The sequence below is a fragment of the Desmodus rotundus genome, chromosome 7, assembly GCF_022682495.2.
Source record: "Desmodus rotundus isolate HL8 chromosome 7, HLdesRot8A.1, whole genome shotgun sequence".
Lineage (NCBI taxonomy): Eukaryota > Metazoa > Chordata > Mammalia > Chiroptera > Phyllostomidae > Desmodus > Desmodus rotundus.
In genome coordinates this window covers 117,253,902-117,270,820 of record NC_071393.1, presented here as the reverse complement: position 1 = coordinate 117,270,820, position 16,919 = coordinate 117,253,902, and positions in this window count along the sequence as shown.

The following is a 16,919-nucleotide window of genomic DNA, read 5'->3' as shown; positions in this document are numbered from 1 at the left end:
TGTGAAAACACAAACACTGAGATGCAGTCACCTCTGTACGTTTCCCCTCAAAAGAAGTTTGCACCCCTCACATATGCTTTTAATTTGCTCTCAGAAAAAAATGCAGCCTGGAGGCTCAGGCATCTCCAAATCCACGGGGAGAGCGTGTGCTGTCTGTCCCGCAGCCACTCCAAGCCTTTACCCCAAGACCTCGTTGTCCATGTTCCATCTTTACTGTGCACCCCGTCCCCCCACATAGTCACAGATGGGGGTGGAGAGGATGGGCCTGTGGACCCCCCAGCGGGGTACTCGTAGGGTGTCTGCCCTCAGGTCGTGAAACCACACACAGAGACCAGCAGCGATGGCCGCGACAGATTTCCAGTGCAAAGACCTGGGAGGAAGTTCTGGCCTCGGTAAATCTTAGTCTCAACTTCCTTACCTAGAAAACAGGACGGTGAAACAGTTGATGTTCTGAGACTTTTCAGTGCATTCCTGCAACAAACATCTGAGTGCCTGCTAGTGCGAGGCACCCGTCCAGGAGCAAGATGGGGTCCCTGTGCCCCCAAAGCCCTAGTTGGGGGAGGGTGCGGTAACCAGGCACACCAAGGAGGCCTTTCCAGTTGTGGTTTGGCCGTGAAGGAGGTCATCAGGATGAGAAAGTAAAGGGGAAGCTGGAAGCTGGGAGGCAGCTAATTTAGGTGAGATGGTCAAAGAATATCTCTCAGAGCTAGAATTTGAGCTCAGACTAAAGTGCATGTGAAGGTGTAAGGCAGAGCATGCAGGCTGAGAGATATGCAAAGGCCCTGTGGTGGGAAAGGGTGTGGAAGGAGTACCCAGTGTGGCTTGAGAAGGGAGGGTGCCGAGTGAGGCACCTGGGAGAAAAGTGAAAGCCAACACAAGGCTTAGAAACTAGTAGGCGCACACTGGGCCTTCCTGCCAAGCAGTTCCTCCCCTCCACCTGTCCCCTACTGCAGACGGCTCAGGGGCAACCGGAAGTGTTAAGCAAAACTGCCGTGGGACCACAAGAGCGCTCCCACCCGCCTCTGGGCAAGATCAGGCTCTGGGGGCTGGGGGGTGGCTCATAGGAGGGAAACCGGTCACCCCCTCTCAGGAAGGGGTGGCACTCTCACTTCTGGCAAGGTAGACCTGAGCAAACGCTGGGGGGAGTAGATGCCTGGGGTCCCAGCACCCCTTCAACAGCCTCGGTTCTGCCCTCCACACTACACATGCAGAGGAAGAGTGACCTCTAGTGCTGGACGCCCTGCAGGCCCCTGCTTCAGGAACACAAGGCCAAGGTGGAGCAAGGCCACAAGGGGAAACAGAAGCCTCAAGGCGACCTGCAGACCAGAACCCGAGCACAGGCTGATCTCGGTGGTGTGGGGACAGCCTGGAGCGCCAGCACAGGCACTTGGCTGGGTCAGGGGCCCTGCTCAGGGGCCAGGTTCTGCCTCCCATTGACTCAGTGGCCTGGGTGGCTGAAACCCTCCCAGCCTCAGTTTCCCCTTCTAGGCTTTCCAAGATCTTCGTGTGTCTCACATAAGACTCTGAGGTAGGTACTGGTGTCTACATTTTAGAAATGAAGACACGGAGGCACGTCCAGGGCTGGAAAGGGGCAGAGCTGAGATTTAAGTCAAGATTGGTCAAATACAAACCCACACTTCCTGCTGTGCCCCACACTCCCTCTGCCTGGAGCTCATCAGCAGACTAGCACTTCTCAGGAAACCAGTGAGCTCCTGGGTCATGGCCAGCCTCCAGGGCTCTGTTTGGGCTGCACGGTACATGAGGCAGGCCCAACACCGTACACATGCACAGGAAGCCTGTGTGTCTAGAGACCATGTGTGCACAGGGTCCATGCATGTGCAGAGTCTGTGTGCATGTGCAGGGCCCATGTGTGCAGGGTCCATGTGTGTGCAGAGTCTGTGTGTATGCACAGGATCTGAATATGTGTGAGGTCCATGTGTGTGCAGGGTCTGTGTGCATGTGCAGGGCTCATGTGTGTGCAGGGTCTGTGTGTACACAGGGTCCATGTGTGTGCAGGAGCTGGCTTGGCCAGCACGAGCAGTGGGCCTTCCCAGCCCTACCAGGCCTACTCCTATTGTTCCTGGTGAGGAGCCTGCAGACCCCCACCTCAGGATGCCGGGGAGAGACATAGGCAGACTTCTGCTGCACCCCTAGATTTGGGTCTCCTGTTCACTTATATTTCCATCTGCCCAATGGAGGAACTTGACAGCTAGAAAGACCCGCACCGGTCCTGGCACCACCTCCTGATGTTGCAGTCTTCTCAACAACCTCTGGCTTCGGGTGGGATGCCTCGATGGTGGTGACTCACTACCTCCATCAGCGCTTTCCATCCCAACCTGGGGCATCTGTTCATCCCGGAGTGTTCCCTCTACACTAAGCTGTCATCTGCATCAGCTGAACTTTGAACCATCGATTCTAACTTTCACCCTAAAGTCATACAATATACATCCATGGGCCCTTCTTAGGATACCTCCGAAAACAGCTACTGACAACTCTTCTGCGGGACAAATAGGCCCGGTTGCTCTGGCCATTCCTCACAGAGTGCCTCGTCAACATCTTCTCCCATCCTGATCCCCTCCTGTCAACTTGTCCCTCTGATCTAAGTCCTTTGTCAGATGCTGGAAAATTGCACATGAAATGAACTCATTGCTATATAAAAAAAAAAAAAACCTTGGGAAAAAAATCCAAGAACATAACACAACTTTATGCTACATGTTCCTACAAACTAGGAAAAAAGCTTGGAATCACTTTAGAACAGGCTGAAACAGTATGATTTCTTATTTCTGTTGACTCAGCTGTCCCAGGCTTTCAACAACAAAACAGGCTTGAGCACAGACAGTATGTGAAGTGCCAGGACCGAACAGGTGGCGCAGGCTGATGCATAGAGAGAAGAGAAGGGAAGGAGGGCTGAGGGCTAAGTTCTGGGCACTCCGGCCTGCAGGGGTGGAGCCCAGCCTGCAGAAGAGATGAGAAGGAGCAGCCGAGGAGGTGGGAGGGAAACCAGAGCCCGTGTTGTCATGGCGACAAAGGGGCCTGCTGACTCAGGAAGAAGGGATAGGTCAGTGGACACCTGTGTCAAATGCTATGGAGAGACCAAGTTAGGTGACCACAGAGAAGTGACATTGAATTTGGCAACAAGGCAGTGGGGAGTCTCTGGTGACCTACAGGAGACCAGTTTCAATGGGACGCAGGGCTCGGAAACCTCTTGGGGTGCTGAGAGGAAAATGCGAGATGAGCAAGCAGAGGCAGCAGGTTCAGCTGGCTCTGCGGGGCGGGGGAAGAACACTTAGACCAGGAACCCAAATACTCGCCCACGCCCTAGCCCTGTGATCTCGAGCAAGGGGTCTAACGTGGCTGAGCCTCAGGTTCCCCGTCTGTAAAATGGGATGATGTCAACGCCTACTTTGCGTGACAACAATGAGGAGTCCAGTGAAACATAAGAGCATCTGTGGTTCCGGCAAAGCAAGAGAGAAGGCTGTGGACGCCGCAAAGCCCTGCGAAGAGATGAGACATTTTAGGACTTTCGAATGCCTTCCTTCATGGGAGAGTCAGGATTTGCTCTCCTCCCTCCTTTTCTGCTTTAACCATCTGTCCCTTCCATCCGAAATCTGTTCCTCCTGACCTCTAGCTGACCAGAGCCTTCCCTTCCCTCTGCCCCACCACAGCCTCCTCCTCACCATCCTGGCTTGGCTCTGGGGGGCTCAGATGAATATGCAAATGTCTCCCCAGCCAGCTGGTGTCTGCCTCCCAGAAACACATGTTCCAAAGCCCCTCTGCCTCACTGGGAACAGGGACATGGGCCAGAGACTTTGCTGGCTCTGCAGCCCAGACAGGACGCATGGCCGGGTGAGGAATGGCACAGCCAGCAGACGGGGAGGGCCTGCCAGGCACAGGCAGAGAAGGCAGCAGAGGGGCCGGGAGTGTGTGGGCAAAGGCACCGGCGGGCACAGGCGAGGGGAGCAGGGTGCCAGGTGCACCCCCGCCCACCACGGCACACTGTCCGTGGGGATGCCTTCATCCTGCTGCTCACCCATCCAGGGGGCTTCTGGGCAAAATTCCATTGGGTTTTGCAAAGTTAGCCTAGCCTACATTATGTATATAAAATAAAATACTTAAGACCTCAGAAAGGTATGAAGAATAATCTAAGAGACTCTTATACCTTCACCCTCTGGCTTAAGAAATCACACATGTTGTTTTCCAAATTCGAACGAAGGCCCCCAGGCACCCCTCTGCACCTGCACCCCTCCCCTCAGGGGAGCCACTGTCCTGAACTTGGTGTGTATCATCCCCGTGCATTTCCTTAGGCTTTTAGCATCCCTAACACATCCCTAAACAAAACGCACCGTTGCTTTGCATGCTTTAAAATCTATCTAAACACCCGCCACATCACTTTTCTTCTTTTGCAGCTCACTTTTTTGGCTCCATGTTATAACCATGGGATTCAAGCGCGTTGACAGACCACTCACCCTCATGGCCATCTTGCCCCATGTTTCACTGAACCCTGACGCCTAGACAGCACTCAGTCTGTGGCATTGAACCTCTGGGTCTCCCCAGCCCCCACTCCCAGATAAAGACTCTAACTCAGGAAAAAATTCAGCAAAAAATCTCAAGCTACAGCCTCAAAGTCAGGGCCTGTTTCTCTTTGCAGCTGATGGTCCTGTGAACACTGTAGGGAAAAGGCCAGACCCTTGGGCAGGGGAGGAATTTCCATGACTCACACCTGACATTCAGACTGTTAGACGCTTTTCATTCATGCCTTCTTTTCTGGTATGTACTAGGACTCTGGCTTCTGCAGAGGTCAAGAATCCCCTTAGGTCGCCAACATGGTATGCTTTTTCTGACCAGTGGCAAAAGGGCAAGAGACATGGAGCAGAAGAAAGAGACTGAAGTTGGGCATCACAGAAGTGTGAGCACCCCAGGGCCTGGAGGGGGCAGCCCTGGACCTAGGAGAAAGAACCATGGGCAAAGACCAGCACGAGAATTTCCCTCCTTGAGCCGTGTGTCATCTGGATTCTGGCCCCACTGGGAAAGAAAGCAGCTAGAGTTACGCTCTGGTTCTTTCAAGCACACGCTGTACATGTCGGGGCTCAGGAGGGAAGGGACCCAGGGCAAGGAACATCCCAGGCAAGTGTCCCCTGCACCACCCCACTGCGTTAGCTTGCTAGGGCTGCCATACCCAAATCCCACACACTGGTGGCTCACACAACAGAAAGTTATTTTCTCCCAGTTCTGGAGGCTGGGAGTCCAAGCTCAGGGTGTTGGCAGGGCTGGTTTCCCCTGCGGCCTCCCTCCCTGGCCCGTGGATGGCCAACCCCTCCGTGTCCTTACATGGGCTCTCCTTTGTGCACAAACCGCCCCCTGGTGCCTGTCCCTCTTCTTATAAGCACACCCATCACACTGGATTAAAGGTCACCCATATGACCTCATTTTACCTGAATCACCTCTTTAGATGCCCTATCTCCAAATCTCCCTCACAAGTCACATTGTGAGGTATTGGGGGTTTGGACTCCAACATACGAATTTGTGGGGCTCATAGCTCTGTCTCTCCACCTCCAAGAGCCTGAGCTCTTTACCGCGGCCCGTACCCTACAATGATGTGGGCACAGGGTGCGGCAGGGAGCCCTTAGGATTGACAAGTCCACAGGCTCATGCAGCCAGGATCGGGGAGCCTCACAGGGGCAGGCGGAAGCGATTTTGGAGGTTGGAGGAGTGGTGAGCACATATGAGCAGTGCGTGGGTATGGGGGAGAGGGGCAGTATCGCTGTAAAAGGGGAACATTCCTGAAGGACCCAAACATGATTCCGTATGACTCTCGGGAGCAGCAGGTTGGAGGACCCCCAGAGGACACCGTGAAAGCCCACGGATGGACCCACAGCCCGGAGGCCACATCTGCCCTCAGATGGGCGGCACTGCCAGTCCCTGGAGCTGGCAGTACTGAGTTTGTGGCCATGTCGCAAGCTTTGATACAGAGAGTCCAAGTGCAGCCTGTTTGAAATCACCACCTGGGGCTCCTGGGGCTCCTGGGCTCCAGCTACCTCCCTGCAACCCCTCAGAAAGGATGAGGCATGGGGGTGCGCGGAGGATGTGCAGGGGACTGGAGAAGAGGGCCCCCGGCACATCAGCCCGGCCTTCATCTCAGCCACCCAAGCCATGTCCCAAGCCGTGCCCTTTCCTCTGCCCCTGTCCTATAGAGAGAACTCTCTCCACCTTTCATGCTCCCCTCTGGCGCCTTCCCTCCTCAGCCCCCTCCCCAGCACACCCAGGGAAGAAGCCGGGTCACATGCCACCTCTCCCCTTGCGCACACCTCCTGGTACGATTATTAAATGCAAGTGACAAAAGAAGTGACCCAAAGGATCTTTATGTCTTCTTTCAACAAGTGCTGCCTGCAGGGCGCTGATTTCAAATTCCGTTTCAATTATCTGGACTCTTTTAGACACAAAGCAGAAGTGTTCATCATCGCCAGAGAGGAAGGAGGCAGAGCGGAAGATCCAGTGGCCCAGACGCGAGATGTCTGGCTCTCTGGTCTGAATTTCCATCTGCGGCCATCAAAGGCTCTGAGCAGAAGACACTGCAAACGCACCGTGTCACCACACTACCTGCTGCCGACAGGATGGGATACAGATTCACATGCTCTGTACTCCACAGACCCTAAATGCAAGCCCCAGGGTCTCCCCTGACACGAGAATGTGCTAGACAAGCCCCCCTTGCCCTCCCGCCTCCTCTTCTGTATGGTAGGGGCGCCCTCGCGGTCCCGGTCTGGTCAAGAGCAGAGGCTGCTGGGAGAAGGAGCCGCGATCTGCCCCCGTGTGCACAGTTTCTGTGCCCAGCAGCAGGAGCCTCATAAAGCAGAGAAGGAAGCTCATTGTAAACTTGGCTATGATCTTTCTCTAGTACCCCTGGTCCCCACAACAAAACCCATAAACGTGGGAGAATGAAGATTACATCTTGCTTCCCTGTGTGCCCAGCCCGTGGTGAGGACAAGCCCAGATTTTAGAGCCCATGACGTCAGCCCTAGCCCTGGCTCCCCATTCACTAGCCAGATGGGCCTTGGGTGAGTTGTGTGACCTTGCTAAGCCTCCATTGGGGGCTTCATCTGCGAAACAGGGACAGTCATATAACTATACCTTGTAGAGTTATATGACTCTATATAACTCTATAGAGTTATAGAGGATTAAAGAAGGATCCTTTAATCCCCTATAACTCTATAGAGGATTAAAGAAGGTTTAACATACAACTTTAGCGCTGTACCTGGTGCATGGCACGTGTGCAGTAAATTCCAGCGTTGGAGTTAGGGCCCAGTAAGTTCAGAAGTCTGAGCGGCTCTAACCAAAGCCACAGGTATAAGCATTTCAGGAGTTCCTCCCCTCCCACCCTGCCACCTCTCTCCCTCCCAGTTACCAGTGGTCCCCAGGAAGGCCCTGGGGACTGGCCAAATGCTGCCCTGCTGGCCGCCTGGTCCCCACTGAGGGACTGCGGAGACTAGGTCCAGGCCCGGGCCACGGGTTGGCAATTTACAGCTGTGCTTAGTGAGGGCTAGCAAGTCATTTGTCACGCCGGCCCGGGCACCTTGTTCTACCTGTGTTGAGTGTGTTTTATTGGTGTTGAGCTGAGTGAGGCCAGAGCAGAGTTGGGGATAGGAAACCCACTCAAGTGAAAAATGAGGAAAGCCAAATGGGATTGAGCATAGTGAAAGGGGGCATGCCGGCGGGGAGGAAGGTGCAAGGCAGACTGTAAAACACAAGACTGATGTGAACAGCAGTCCCGGGGTCACCCGAGAGGGGCTCCAGGCTCCTGCGCCTCCCAGCTGTCTCGGGACCCACGGGGACCCACGGGGACCCATGGGGGCCCCAGCAGGCACAGGCAGCTGCGGTGGCAGGACAAAATCATCAAGAGAGGGCTAGGTGCTGCGGCGTTGCCCAGAGGAGCTACTGAGCTGACGCACCAAAACAAAAGGGGTTTTGAAAAGAGGAGTGGATCCATCCCGGGGCTTCTGCTTCCCTCAGCCTCTCCCTGCAGCTTGATCTGCAGAAGGAAGGCCGGTGCTGATCCGCTTAGAACTTCACAGCCTTCCCTCGGCATCCCTCAGCACGGAGTTTCAGGTCTGAAATCATGAAACAAGGCTGTTGGCCAGGCAGGTTTGGAAATCTCCCTGTCAGGAACAAGAAAGAGGAGAGATGGAGAAAAAGGAAGAGAGAGAGAGAGAGAGAGAGGGGGCGACAGAGGGAGACAGAGACAGAGACACTCGACTTTGTGCCTGCAACAAGCCACTAAAGGTGCATTTTTAATTAAATTTATACAAAATGTGTCAGTTTTATCTCTAGGTTTCAAACCTGACTCTTTTCTATCAAAGAGGAGTATTGATCTCCATTGCCCCGGAGCTACCCGACTGAATTAAACAGAATAAATAGGAGGAGGAGGACGGAAACAACAGAGAGGCAAACCCTAATGGCTCCACGGCCATTTGCTGCAGTTAAAAAACAAAACCATTTAGAGAGCCTGTTAACACCTTGAAGTCAGAAAACTCTCCCTTCAAAAAAAAAAAAAAAAAAAAAAAAAGGCTCCAAACAGCTCCCAGGCAAAACATTTTAATTGCTCTAAATCCTTCCATCTTTGGCTGGCACTTGGGTATCCCAACACCCGGCCCGGCGCGTGTCTGCTCCCCGGCGCCCCCACCACGTCAGCCCCAAACGCTCATTAGCGCGGAGCACCTCTCAGCCCAAACACATGCATACTCGGGTCTAATGAGCTGACTCTCTTACTTGCCAGGCAAGTCACCCTGCCCGTTCTCTACCTCAGTTTCCCCATCTGTAAAAAGAGGGGAGACAATACACACTTCATACACTCACCGCAAGGATGCACTCAAGTAACATTAAAGGGCTTTGTGCAGTGCCTGGAACAGGGTAACTGCGCAATAAACGGTAAGTTAAACCACGAAAGGCCCATGCGCGGTACTGTGGGAGTCTCCTGAAGGTAAGAGGCTTTGTGCAAACACTGGCCACGGGCTGGTTTCCTGTCTGACCAGCAACTTCCATGTGGATTGTACCCACTGTGCTTTCCTAGGTGCAGCTCAGAGGACTCCGAATTGTGAATCTTGGGCCCCATGACCCTGCTTCTGTCTCTTATGGCGTCACAAGGGGACATACCAATCAACTAAGGGACCGCAGAGGGATTGGCAGGCCAGTGTGATGGCCCTTTCTGTCTGGCTGGCTCACTACAGCCGGAGCCCCCAGTTTCATGGCATCCACCCCCCGTGTCGCACGGAGCCTTGCACTTTGGAAAGACCCCGCGCGTGCTCTCAGGCTCTGGTGCCCCTGTCTTGAAACTCTTAATTCTTGAACAGGAGTCCCAGCATTTTGGTTTTTCACTAGGCCCCCGCAAGTCCTGTGGCTTGTCTCAGCATATCCCAGCCCTCCCCATGTATTCCCTTTGGACTTGGTTCGGTCCAGCACCTCCGTGCTGACAGTCGCTCAAAACCGCGGAGGTGTCTTTCTCTCTCTTTTACTGCACACAAGACCAGGTGTCAAGTCCACATCCGTCCCTTCCTTTCGGCCCCAGCACCCCTTGGCTCAGTCCCTCATCCAGTCCCTCAGTCCCTCGCATGGGGGGACTGCAATGATTCCCCTGCCCCACCGCACACGTCTCTTCCTCCTCAATCCATTCCCAGCAAGGCACGCTCGGGCCAGGCCAGAGTCCAGCACTAAGCTGGGGTTGGCCCACAAACTAAGGACCACTCAAAGTGTGGGCCTCAGAACCTGGGAGTTTATTCAGTATTCAGATTCATGGTCAGCTACTGAGCCAGAATCCCAGGGGGTGGGCCCAGCAACCTGCGCGTTCAGCAGGCCCTCAGGGGATGGAGGCCTACTAAGGTTTGAGAAGCATTGCTTCTCAGTGGGTACTGGTCATCAGCACTCTGGCCTCCCCAGCTCTGCAGACCCACTGTGGCCCTTCCCAGGACTCGTACCCCTGCCCTCGGGCCCCTCTGGCCACAGAGCTCGTCACTCCTCTGTCTATCAGGAGAACCGATCAGTCCCATCTCCGCATGGGCCGTGGGCCGTAGTGGGCTGACCGGCACTGCTTAATTAAATGGGGAAAAGATCAGGTGAATGCCAGATAAGCAGGCAGGATTAAAACAGACAGAAAGAATGGACAAGGGGGAGCTGTCAGCACCCTGGCCTGTCTAGAGTGATTATTAATAATGATAAGCAGCAGAACGGGAATAATAAAGGAATAATGAACTGGTCCTGAAAGTGACAGGAGATGGAATCCGATAGAGGGCTGAAGCAGGTGCCCGCGGCCCTGGGGGCGGGGGGATGCTGCAGGAGCAGGGCTTGCTTGTGGTGGAGGCTCATGGCTGGGGAAAGGGCCCTCTTCTCTCAGGGAGGCCGAAGACCCAAGTGGCTCATCTGATCCGGTGCCCAATTAAACCTACGGCCTTTCTTCCAGATGACTATGGGTCTTCATGCCCTGAAGTGCATCAAACCCACCCGGGGCACCACATTTAAAATGCGCGATCCCATGCTCTTCCTCCCTGGCTGCCTGGGGCGCCATCGTGAGCAGCACAGTAACCGCCTGGACCGGGAAGTTCACGACCAGCAGACTACTTCAGCGGATATGGATGTCCTTCACCGTGGGAAGGCAACAAGAGTACCTAAGACAGGAATTTGGGGAAAACTGGGCAAAATGTGTGAGGCCACACCAGGTGTCCTCTTTGTGTTTGGATTGAGAACCCGCTTCGGTGGTGGCAAGTCAACTGACTGGCTTCAGCAAGACTTATGAGTCCTTGGACTACACAGAGAAAAACGAACCCAAACATAGACTTGCAAGACACGGCCTGTACGGGAAGAAGGAAAACAGCGAAAGGAAGGCAAGAACAGGAAGAAGAGAGTCAGGGGACTGCCAAGGCCAGTGTTGGTGCTGGCAAACCGTGAGCTACAGATTAGACAACAGGAGGGAAGATTCTTCAGTGACTTGACTTGTGGGGATTGTGTGGATTTTCCATGAGCTGAATAAACTAACAACTTTTATATAAATGAATGAATGAATGAATAAAATGCAGGTTCCCAGGCCCCGTCTCAGAGATTTGGATTCTCCAGGTCTAGGGTGGAGGCCACAGCTAGGGTATAAGCCTCCCCAAGAGGACCTGGTGTCCATGAACTCTGCTTTGAGGAACCCTGATCTTATGTTGGGGCTTGGGGGTGGTATTCAACCTGGAGCAGGGGCCACATTCCGTGTTTGGATCATTCCAAAAACACATCTGGCAGCGCTGCCAAAGGACATGAGCAGAGGGGTGGGGAGCGCTGAACTGACACCTTCCGCACCAGCTCTGTAAAGCAGGGCAAAGGCGGCCTGCAGACAGGGAGGACGTGTGCACCGGCTCGGGCCTTGCTCACCAAGCCCAGGCCAGACAGACACAGCCAGTGGTCACCAACTCAAAATGTCCACACAAGCCAGAGGGAAGAGGTGGGGACTGGAAGGACCGGGCGGCCCAAGCCCTGTCCCACCCCTCCAGTGCGTGCTTCGAGGGAGAGCGGGCCAGATCTTTCCAAAGAAGCACAGGTCTGTTCGTTCTTCCTGCGATACTCCTCCAACTTTTGAATACTGGCCGTGAATGTGAAAATGTCAAGGAAAGTGTTTTATTGTGAGTGCAGCCTGTGAACCAGCAGATTGTAAGATTCTCGAATGGGGTTGGGGTTTGGAAAGGCATCTGTTTAAAATGCACCTTCTCAGGTCTTCCCTGCGTGGACTCGAACCCAGTGGGCTGGGGTTCAGGAACCTGTACGTTTGATAAGCTCTGCAGGTGCTCCTGCTGCAGGTGGTCCATACCAGGGGCCACCTCTGGCACCCTGCTTACAGGCATTGTCATGTCGCTTTTAGACTCTAGGGATACACTCTGAACAGCCCACTGAAAGGAGGCTGGAGGAAAACCTGATGTCCTGTCTCTGAGGCAGGACTCCCTGTACCCAGTGCTCCCGTCCTGCTGAGTCACGGGGAAGAGCTCCAAGGGGCAGAGCCACCAGCACTGCTGTGGTACATCTGTCATCACTCGGTGAGGAGACCCCAGTGGGGGCACAGAACCTGGATGTGGCCCCAGGCGGGAGGAGGAGCCAGCGGAACACGGATGATACGCAAAACAGGAATGGACATTGCCCCTTCATCCGGCGCTTCGTGAGGATGAAGTGAGCAAGGCCTGGGTTTAAGCCTCAGCTTTTCTGACCTGAGATGGGCATGACTGCAGCAGCCGCGTCTCAGAGTGGAGAAGATAACGCACAGAGAAGCACGCTGCCTGACATCTGGTAAGGGCTTCATAAGCATTAATTATTACTCTTTCTAGAGGCCGAGTAACGTGAACAAGGGCACACAGCTACGAAGCTCACTGCGGCGACTTTGCTCGTAGTCTGAATGGGGGACAAAACTATCTCAGTGGCTTCAGCACCTGGCACCATGCCGAGCCACAGAGCACTCACCGGCCCATCACAAACAACCAAGAGGCCAACAGGGCTTCCAGCTCCTATTTCTCCTCCAGGACCAAGTGCAACCCCCCACCCCCAGTGTCCCACACGCAGACGGCCTAGCTTTTCCAGCGGAGCTGCTGTGGTCCCACCGGGGGCAGCCCTCGTCTTCTCCCTGTGGCCTCACATGCGGGCTCTCCTCAGCCCCCCATCGCCCTGGACCGGTCATCCCAGAGGACTGGTGTTCCCGCGGCCTGCCCCTCCCTAGTAGGGGGTCTGGACTGAGCGGAAGAGCCGCCTGTCCTCTCAGGGCCTGGATGGAAGTCCGGCAGAAAGAATTCTGAGGGGAGCCAGTGCAGAGGGAGAGCAGGGTCCCTTCGACGAGCCCCTGCTGGAAGGGAGTGGGCTCAGGCTGAATGGCCATCGTGTGGGGGGGCGGTTACTGAGGGGATGGAACTGCGGGGTAGGAATCGACAGAATAATGCCCACTGGTGAAAAGAAGGAGCACGAGCAGTGCCGCCACATTGACAGGTGAGAGGTAGGCCGCACTTTCGGAGCGGTCCCAACCACGGAGGAAGGGCCCAGGTCTGGGCCTGCGTCTCTGTGTACGTCTGTGCGCGTGAATGCCCTGGAACACGTAGAAGGACGGCTCGGCCACCTCTGTGGTGGGCTATGGGGGCAGGGCAGTGCGGAAGCGATGGTCACTGTATTTCAATATCTAGTTTTAAATGTAGTGAATGTGTTAATCGTGTAAGTAAAGTTAATAGTTCAAAAACAGGATTTCTAAGCTTTTAAAGAAAAGCTTTTTTTTAAAAGATCTGCCATCAAAAATTCTTATATCCCTGCTCATCCCCCGTCCCCCGCCCCACCTCGGTCAAAAACAACCGCAATGCAGACGACGGCACAGCCTGCGCCCTCTGTGGTCGCATCTCCTTTAAACGGGCTTGGGTATGCAGGGTCCTCCCTCCCTCCCTCTGGGCCCCACAGATCTGCGCTTCCATTGGAATGTCAAAAGTGACCCCACATGCCTGTGCTCTACTTCAAATCGGACCATCTGCCATCTTCTAACAGTCAAACTGGCTACATTTTCCTTTCACGGAAAATCTAGCTGCGGATACAATTGAAAAGCTAGCATTGAGGTATGGGCAGCACCCTGGTGCGGGGGACAGGGCTGGGGGCACCGTAGGGCCTCTCTGCCTCCTGACCTCATTCTCAGGACAGCCAAGCCGCCCAGCACGTGGCACAGGAGACGCTGCAAACACATCAGATGCCCTGGGACAAACGGAAACTCCCCCACTCACGTACCTGAGATGCTGAGGGATGACAGGGAGAATCTTTGAAAAGTCACATTCATTGAGGCACATTTGCATACAACAAAAATCCCCCTTTTCTAAGTGGCTCATTTGAAGAGTTTTACAAATAGAGACGGACACATGACCCCACCACAATCTATGCAACATTTACACTGACTGAAATGCTCCCTCCTTCCCCTTTGCAGTCCGTCCCCGCCCCACCCTGCACCAACGGGTTTGGTTTTGGTTTTCTCTGCTCTCCACTTCACTAAACTTTCCTTTTCCTCTCTGCTTGGTTTTCCCTGCTAAGTATTATCTCCTCTATCTACACCCTGTGAAGGAGCTTTCTTGTTCCATTGTCTTTGGCCTCAAAACTGCCCCTCAGAGGGCAGTGAGCCTCAGGCACAGGAAGCGCTGCCCACTGGACTTCCATCAGAGCTGGGCGGCCGGGCACAAAGCCGACAACAGCCTGCCCTCAGCCAGCGGGGAGCATGCCACCCCACGCCGCTGGGGTGCAGCTACCCAAAGCCCATCTTTTCCCCCACCTTCAGCAGTGACGCCCCCAGGTCCTGGCGGGCACAGCCTTGTCTCCTGGCAAGCCTGGTATGCCACGACATCCCTGCTCTTTGCCCATAAATCTGCCAACAGAGGCTGCTCATGCCCAACAGCAAAAAGCAAAAACAAAACAACAACAAAAAAAACCATTCTCCTGCTGAGAGGACACCAAATTCTTTTTGCCAAAGCCTGCTGGGGAGTGTTTGGTTCCTCCTCTTCAGGCCTCCTCAGCTGGATTAGGTTCAAGTTGGCACTTACAGGGGTGAGAAAGGGCAGTGCCTCTGGCCACCCTCCTTTGCCCTCTCCCCAGGAATCCCACCCCACAGCAAGCCCACACCCGGTCTAGCCAGGGGGTTCGTGGGGCACACAGCTTTGGAGAAGCCACTATGCACGCCCCTGACAGGTGGCCCTGCCCAGCAGGCTGCCCACCCAGCCTAGCTGGACCACCCCAAGCCGGCTATTTGGCACCTCAAGGACGCAGGCCGTAAAAGCTTGTGAGAAATAAAGGGAGAGGAAGCCTGAGTAGCAGGACAGCCCTCCAGGGGCCACAGAGGTCTGACTCGAAAGTCTCAGGCTGCAGCAGCACAGTTCTGAGGACGTCCTGGCCAGCACAAGGGGGGCCTCCTGTGCTGGTGGGAATGGCACGCCTGCACCACTGCCAGGGACAGTAACTGGCCAGGCAGGACCAGGGAAGCACGTGGCTTTGGCCTGGATGCTGAGGCAGATGCTGAAGGCACCACGGCTGGAAGCTATCAGCTAACTGCACTCCCTGCCCAGGTTCTCTCTTTAAGGGGACCTGAGTGGTGTACCCCCAGGGCCATCCCTCTTCCTGAGCCCAGCATGGAGACCCTGCTAGCCAATGGATGGGGGGCACCCTCCTGCTCCTGAGACCTGGAAGCCAGACATGCTCCAGGCTTCCAGCCTCAGTGCCCCTCATCTTCACAGCACCTCGGCAGCCTGACTGAGGCACTGGTGGCTGCTGTGCACAGAAGACAAACCCCCACATTGCTATGAAGCTGAGCTGGACCCTCTTCCCAAGCAGACGCCGTCAGCTCCAGGGCAGAGTGGGGCAAATGGCTGGGCAGTCCTCGGACCGGGCCATATCCCAGGGCTCTGCTAAAGCTCTGGTCAGATCCGTGCCTTTCACTTCCCAGTCAGGGGAGGAGAACCCCACAGCAGGTAGACTGGACCTTCCCCAGAGCTTGCAGGATTTCAGGTTACAACCGTGCAGCGGGGCTTGGTTTCTGACAGAGGACAATGGCCGACAACGGCTGCGAGTAAGCACTGGAGTTCCAGGCTCAGGAACATGCCTTCAGGTTGGTGCCCCTGGGAACAGAGGGCTGGCTCACTGGCAAAAGGAGGGGGTTGGGCAGCAGTCTCACGTTCAATGCCTGGCCCTGGCTGGGTGGCTCAGTTGCTTGGAGCGTGTCCTGTACACACAAAGGTTGCAGGTTCGGTTCCTGGTGAGGGCACACACCTAGGCTGTGGGTTTGATCCCCTACTGGGGCGTGTACGGGAGGCAACTGATTGATGATTCTCTTTCACATCAGTGTTTCTCTGTCTCTCTCAAATCAATAAAAATATATCCTTGGGTGAGGATTAAAATACATATATTAAAAAAATTCAGTGGCCGCAGTGGCCAGGCAGAAGGACCAGTGTGGTGAATGGGGGGCGGGGCGTGCTGAACCGCCCCTAATAGAAGGAGCTGTTGCTTCTCAGCTCAAGCTAATCACTGCCACAGGGGCTGTAGCCCCAGAGTGGACAGACTCCCAATTTTCTAAGAGAAGCTGGAAACCTGGGTTTATTATGAAACCCTTCCATTTTCAATGCTGGGAATTAACTGAACAATTCAAAACAGTATGTTGGCCAAATAATCCTGTGGGTCAAAGCCAGTCTGTGGACCTCTAGTTCGTGATCTTGGGCTAGATGTCTATGAGGTCCTGTCAGTGCCTAATGCCCATGACTTACCGTCAGAGACAAGTGATCCCTGCCTGCCCACTCAGTGATCGGCACTGACCTCACCGCGTGCTTACCTGTGTCAGACACTCGACACGTAGTAGGTTGTTTAATTGTCGCAATAGCCTTATGAGATAGTAATTCCTTTCCATCCCACTCTATAGGTGAGAAAACCGAGGCACAAAGAGGTATGGGGACCTGTCCAGAGCGGCGCAGGTATGAGATATAACAGCAGAGACGCAAACTTGGCCTGGTCTGCATTCTTCGCCACCGTGCCCTCCTGCCTTGCTTCCTCTCTCCATCAATCACTGATTCCCAAGGGATACTTTGCAGCTAGCAGCCCAAATAGCATCCAGGGGGACTGGTACTTAGGAGGGCATCCCAAGATCCCCATGCACTGTTTCCATCCAGGGCTGTAGCTACCCCTGCCCCTCCCAGTGCAGTCCCTTTCATCAAACCTCCAGTCCGTGGTGGGACGTGCGGCTGGAAGGTTGAATCTACTGCAGCCTGAGATCTGGAAGAGGGGGTTTGCAGCACTCTTTCCGGTCTTCTCCCAGGCCCTTCACAGCCAGGTGTTTTCTTGCATAGAGCACACGGAGGAGCCCCCGCCCCCTCCCCAAGGCATGGCTGTTTGCAGCAGCTGCAGCAGATGTCCCTGGGCCTACT